This window comes from Neltuma alba, unplaced genomic scaffold (genome assembly GCF_004799145.2).
Source record: "Neltuma alba isolate B1F8T4 unplaced genomic scaffold, ASM479914v2 tig00012921_pilon, whole genome shotgun sequence".
In the NCBI taxonomy this organism is placed as follows: domain Eukaryota; kingdom Viridiplantae; phylum Streptophyta; class Magnoliopsida; order Fabales; family Fabaceae; genus Neltuma; species Neltuma alba.
This window is the reverse complement of record NW_021637288.1, coordinates 759-7,877: the sequence shown is the minus strand read 5'-3', so window position 1 is coordinate 7,877 and position 7,119 is coordinate 759. Positions and strand designations below refer to the sequence as shown.

Genomic DNA, 7,119 nt, shown 5'->3' with positions numbered 1-7,119 from the left:
ATAGTAATTTGCTACAAATAACTTACTTAACAAATTTTATTAATTTTTGCAAATTAATCAACTAGCTTTTATATTAAGAATTGGAGGTAATAGTGTTTTATATTACACCAGTATATTAGCAAATTAGCAGATGGTTAAGTTGTTTAATTAGATATAAAAAGATCATTAATTCGTGAGAAACTATTATCTTTCATAACACTTATGCGTGGGAGGGCCACAATATGGTGTTGTACGTACCCATTATTTGTTGAATTTTAGTTTTGGATAACTCAGAATAAGTTTCCTATTTCCCCGTATTATCTTTCACGACATTGGACAAATTGGTTGCACCTGCCACTAGACGTAACTGTATATGAGGATTTGAAACTCAGTCCCCAATTCTCCAATATAATAATAATAATAATAATAAAAGGAAAGCAAAGCTCTTAATTTGTGCTCGATTAAAAATTAACTAGTTGAGTCTAAAAGATTCGTATAGCATTTAAGAAGTATCCTGTATTTCATTGTTGTAATTTATCATGGGAAATGAAAAAGCCATTAGTTAATGCTCCTCCGGTTTTTAATATAGGATCCAATTTTTGAGTTAGTTTTGATCCTAAATGTAAGACCCATTTCTCATATTTATTAATGTTCTCTAAATTACCCCTGTAGATACTCCCTTAATTAAAATCAAGTAGAAGAGGGAGAGAGGGTATTAAGAAAGATGATTATGGTGTTTTAGAAAAAATGTGTTACTTTTCTTATAATTAACTAACTTACCTAACTTCCTTAATCTAATCAAATTAGTTAAATGGGTCTTATATTAAGGACTGGAGGAGTATTAAGAAGAATAAAATCACTTTTGAAAATGACTGATAAACATTTTATTAATTTCCTGTTAGGATTCTCATGTAGTATTAAAATAAAATAAGCCCCCGCAAAGAATATATGAATGAGTCCCGCAAGTGCATGGAACTGTTCGTTGTGCTAAAAGAAATTATTTGATCTACCCTCATCATCACTCTTATTTGGAAAAAAAAAAAAATGATAGACATCGTAGTTTCTACGTAGCAAATCAATATTGAATGCGATTGTGCTGGGCGGCAGGGACCGTCAGCTTTTGAAATTAAAATCATGTATATTAGTCTCTGAGAGGGGACTACTAGTTCCAGAAAATATAACTCATTTTCTAGCAGACACCAGAATAAATTGTGTCAAGAAATATTTCGCTTCATTTTATCTTTTTATTGAACTCGACATAGGATTATATGCGCTGTGTGAAAAGTTTAGTTCCCCTCTTCAGGAGGTCTTCTTAAAATCTGTATATCTCTTGAAATCTGCATATCATCAACTTGACAAGTCATGTCTTCACAAATTACAAATAATATAATTCATTTTAAACTCGCTATACAATACATCATTTTTTTTCTCAACAGAATAAGGCTCCTTTCTGGGAATATACGAGATAGACAAACTATTAGTATATATTACAAAGCAATTTATGTATGTACTGCACAAGATTTAGAAATAAAACTGTATTAATTATGGTTAATTAATAATATAACTCATTAAAATTTTAAAATCACATACAGATTTCCACATGTGTCCTGCGAACTGGCAAAAGCCTCGTAAGGGTGATAGGGAGAACAAATTAAAAAAAAAAAAAAAGCTGGACGTAAAGTGATAGCTTGAATTTTGTTTTCAAATAATATTACGTACTATATTGGCCGAAAATTTATTATGAAGACTCGGTATTAAACAAAAACCAAAAACAGAAGTAAGTCACTAACGTTTATTTTCGGGAGGAAGGACATTTTTCATTATTTATTCGATAACTTTAACTCATGGTACGCCACACACTTTCTCAGTATTAACGTGATAAGCTTTAATTGTTTCCATGACAAGCAGTTCCAATGAAAAATAAGAAAACAGAAAACAATAAACATTACAATGTATATTAATTTAAAAAGTATTGTTTACAGGTTCATAAATAATGTGATTTATTTTGAGCTCTTTGCAGATACACATTGATCTGCTATAGTTTCATTAGAGTCAAGCTAAACATGTTTGGAAAATGTTCATAAAAAAACTATATTCGGGAAAGGAAAAATTTAAAGAAGTTAATTATATGTTGGATTTGAGAATTCATGAAATTATTCAAGAAATTAAATCAAAATACGAAGAACTCTCAAAAAATAAAAATTGCTTTGCTATTTCTTTTCCATTTCAATCGCTTATCACTGGGAACCTGAAAATTGCTATATGTTAATATAATTCAACATTCATTTCATTTTTACTACTAGTTTTTCTTCCTCGTGCACTCTTGACTCACTCTTCCATATTTGTGGATTCAATATCATGTGCCATATATATAATTAAGAAACGTACTCAGAGAACGGGATTTATTGTTTTTCGTCGACAAAAATAAGCTCTCTGGGAGCCGAATCTGGGACTCTCAATGATGGAATGGAAGAGCACAAGGATGAGGTTGGATGTTATTGGTTTGGGATAAAATATAAAAAATACATAAAATATATAACTAATACAATATAAATATTTTGAGATATTTATATTTAATATTTGAAATATACAATTAAAAGAAATATGTATATTGTGAACTTTTTAGCAATATAAATCTTAATTGTGTTAGTGAAACAAATATCTTTTATCTTGTAAAAATTGGATCCTAATGATGCATCTTTAGTGTTATTAAAAGAGGTAAGTATCAATAAAAGAGTAACTTTGGATCCTAATGATGCATCAAAATCATTTAATGCGAGGGATATTTACAATTTTTAGAAAACAATTTTACTATTCACAGTTAAAAAAAATTATGAATTCTAACAATATAAATAAACACAGTAAATCCAAAATTTCATAATTTTAGTGAATTATATCAAAAGTTAGTAGACGTTGGAAAGTCTATTTTTAATTCTTTAATTGACACATGACCTCTTGATTGAAGTTTTAACAACCCCAACTAACTGTTAAATTTGCTTCCTAGAAAAATTCATAAAAACCCGTGATTCCCAATTAAACTTGTCATAAAAAACATATTAATATTACACACTAATAAAAAATCAAAATCTTTATGGCCACAAATCTCCGCTCGCCATATATATACGTTATTTGTGAGGGTGTGTGTGTGTGTGTTTTAATGGAATTTTAGTAATAAGCCGAATATATATATGTTATTAAAAGCTCAATTCAATTCAACTTTAAACTTGTTGAATTTATAATTTGCCATAATATACATGTATCCGATAGGCGTATTCAATTAATATAGGATACATATCTTAGTGGCGCAATGAAGGTATATAAGGAAATGCAGTATTAATAGGGTGGGAACTTGTCTGCAAGGGGTCACATGCAGCACCAAAAGACTTGGCGAAATATTAATATTATGAGGAAAAGACTAGAAAGAAACGAAGCGAGCCAAAGGAAAAGCCATCCACCAGACGATATAAATAAATTACTTCACAATTTTGGGCTTTTGGCCACATCCATCTCTTCCTCCCTCCACATTTATTGCCCTGCCCTGCCCTTCCTTTTTTGCTTTTGCAGCTCCTTCAATTCGCTGCTCTACACAGTACACACCTCACCTCAAGCCTCATAACATAATCATAATAGTAATTAATAATCAGTTGCTAATATTTATTACAAACAGTGATGAATACCTTAACCTACCTACTACGTACGTACACTAGCTATTTTATTTCGTATGCGTTTGAGTTTAGCAGTCTGTAATTGGCTCCCAGGTCCTCTCCCTCGCACTAATACCAAAAGAGACAGATCGAGAACTGGAAAGGTCTTGATCGATTTAAACTCGCTCATAAGTATTCAAATTAAGATAAGTCAGGTTCCCTAGGAAGCTATAAGAGACAGACCTCAACATCTTGTGTGTTGACAAACAAAATAAGGGGCACGATGGAGACATTAATTAATAAAGGAGGACCAAGAAATGTGAGTAGCTAAATGGCAATTTTTTAGAGTTTAAATAGACCATTGACAGGAGCATGTGATGAGTTTGCTAAAGCATTATTTGATGTATAAGCAATTAAAGCACTTGGATGATGTTACAAGATTTTTTCTTTCATGATGTTGTCTCCAGTGAGACGACGTTAAAAATTCAATGCAGGGCTGCGGAATCTGTTGCTGCTGAACTGTCCGCGGGCTCCATCACCACCTCCTCACGTGTATATATATAAATATAAATATATATATATATATATATCAACGTTTGGTAACCTTTTTCCACTATATTTATTGCGCTTCATAGAGTTCTAAGCCCATCTGGGGATATACTATTAATCAACCAGCAACTACTAGCCTTGTTCGGTGTTTTATAATCCAAATCACTACTCTGATGTTAAATCTGAAATACTAACTGGCTTTTTCTTCAATTAGTACAATAACATACAACACTGATTAGTTTCTCCTAACATTCAATTTTACTCAGAATATCTCTTGATTAATTGCAACATCATTACCTTTAAAGTTTCTCCTATATATACCTAGCTAGTTGGTTTGTTGGCCAAAAAATAAAACAAAGTAATAAAGTCATATAATCAAGCTGGTCTGAAGCAAATTTCTGGCAATGTTACATGAATTGACTATTCATATCTGTAGAGTACAGCTTTTCTAAGTGACGTTTAATTTTCAGTAAAGTGGCAATCACTGCTATTTATTTAGTTCAGAAGCGTCATAACAATGCAATAAATTAGTAACGTGTAGTAGGAGGAGGCATATAAAAGAAGTCTCTTAATTCTGCAATGGAAATTTGAACTCACTACGCATACATAACAAGAAACAATTTCCTATAATGGGCATTGATGACAAAATAAAAGAAAATAAAATCCGTGGAGAAAGCATTTATACAAACGTACCCCCAGAAAAAAAATCCCATCATATCAATTGATAGGGAATTCATATATATGATTGATTATAAGGCAAAAAGTACAACATTTTTCTTAATTTTCTCTTTTTTCACTTTTTTTCCAAGTAGAAGAGAAATTAAATTAAACTGTTAAGCATAGCAAATAAGGAAAAAAAAGAAAAAGAAAAAAAGAGGAACTAGGAGGGGAGCAGAGAATACCCTTTCATCAGTGGCACACTTCTTCGATGGTGCGTGTTAGAAGCAGCACACCTTATTGGGTAATGAACCCTTGAAGGGTTTAACAATAAGGGGAGTATAATTAATAAGTGTGCAGAGAAAAATATGCAAAATAAATAATATCTCAAACAATGCAAATTAAACCACCATATATCCCACCAGCAACGAACCGATTTACTTGAGAAAATCTGGGATTTGCACGTTGGGCAGATCCTCCACCGTCAGGTCATTGATCCAACTATACTTCTCCATGAATGGATTGGCCAGAGACTCTGGTGGATAGTCATCAATACAATCGTCCCACACATTCCTACTTCCCACATCTCTCATTACCTCCCACAAACAGCTGTTACATTTAAAGCCTGCACCAAAACTTATCATGAACACTGTGTCACCTTTCTTCAACCTCTTCTTCGCCTCCATGTACCCTAACACGTACCACAGGCTACTTGCAGAAGTGTTCCCGAACCGGTGCAGGGTCATCCTCGCCGGCTCCAGATCGTACTCGCTCAGATCCAAGCTCATTCCGATCCCATCTATCACTGCTTTTCCTCCTGTATGTAAGCAAAAATGATCCACCCCAGTTTTGAAATTCAATGGCGATTTTGTTACTCCGCTTGAAGACTTGGGCGAGCTTCCTTTAACGTTGAGCTTCTTGATCAGGGACGCGACCATGAACCTTAGCAACTCCCTCATGGGTAAAATCTTAGGTGAGATTACCCTTAAGTTGTCTACGAAAGCCCTAGTGGCTGCCTTTGGGAGAGTCTTCCCAAGGTGAAACCCTAGCCTTCCTTGATCATCTTCCTTCTGAATGCAACAGTTATACGCTTCTTCTCTAGCCCCGTGATGGGTCCTCACCAGACACTTTAACTTCAACATGACCTTATGCTTTAAGGACCTTTTATTGGTCAACAAAATGGCACACCCTCCGGAGCGAAATAAGCAATTGGCCAGAACCATGGATTTGTCGTTCCCAGAATACCAATTCGGACTCAGGGACTCCGAAGTGACCAAAAGAGCGTACTTGTTCTTCTGAGTCTTGAAAATATCTTAATAATGTCGAGAGAAATAAGGCTAGCGCTACAACCCATGCCGGTGAGGTTGTAAACCTTAATGTCCTCCCTCATTTTGTAATGATTAATGATGCGGGAGGACAAGGAGGGGAGGGAAGCGAACATGGAGATGTTAACGACGAGGATGTCGATTTCGGAGGGGGAAATGCCTGACCTGGCGAGAAGCTTGGCAATGCTGTCGTGGAAGAACTCCTCCATCTCGGAGACGCCGTCGGCGAGAGTGGGCGAGGCTTCGCGGCCGGAGAAGACGTTTCTTGGGGCGTACGTTTGCTCGCCGATGCCGGAGCTGACGATGGCTTTGAGGAGGAACTTGTACTCGCTGAGGCCGAGGTTTTCGGTTCGCTTGATGACTCTTCCACAGAACTCGGTAGAGAGCTTTCGATCGTCGGTGGGTCTATAACACTGGTAGTCGAGGATGTAGCATTCTTGGTCTTTTTTGCGGTCGAAGAATTTCCAGATCATGAAGCAGGAGCAGGATGCCAGAACGATGTAGAGTACAGTGAGAGGGTCCATTATTGCTGCGAATGAGAGAGAGAGAGAGAGAGAGAGAGAGGAGAAGATAGGCTGAGAAATTTGTCGGAGGATGAGAATTTCAAAATGGACTACTTTATAGCCAGGCACTCACAGCAAGTGAGGCTGCGACTTCCATGAAACTCTAGCAAACACTGTTTGCCCACCTTCATAAATGGCTTCCCCTTCCTTTTCAACAAAACAGTTAATACAATAATTAAGTTTCGATTTATCACTTAGTTACGTTCATTGCCTGACGCTAATTAATCTCTTTTTGAGGCGGATGAGTATCGTACAGCCTAAATTGAAAGCTCCAAGATTATATCTGATATTTTATTTAAAAGTTATTACACACACACACACACACACACATGTTCGCCATCTGTTCTAAAAATCCAGGTGTTATAATCTCCCAAAAAAGGTAAGGTGTAATACATCTTTTTC

General features: G+C 35.2%; 1 pseudogene; it reads right to left on the bottom strand.

Annotated features, from left to right (window-relative positions):
* Positions 1 to 4,893: 4,893 nt before the first annotated feature.
* Positions 4,894 to 6,713, bottom strand: LOC114732646 (3-ketoacyl-CoA synthase 12-like; annotated as a pseudogene).
* Positions 6,714 to 7,119: the final 406 nt, after the last annotated feature.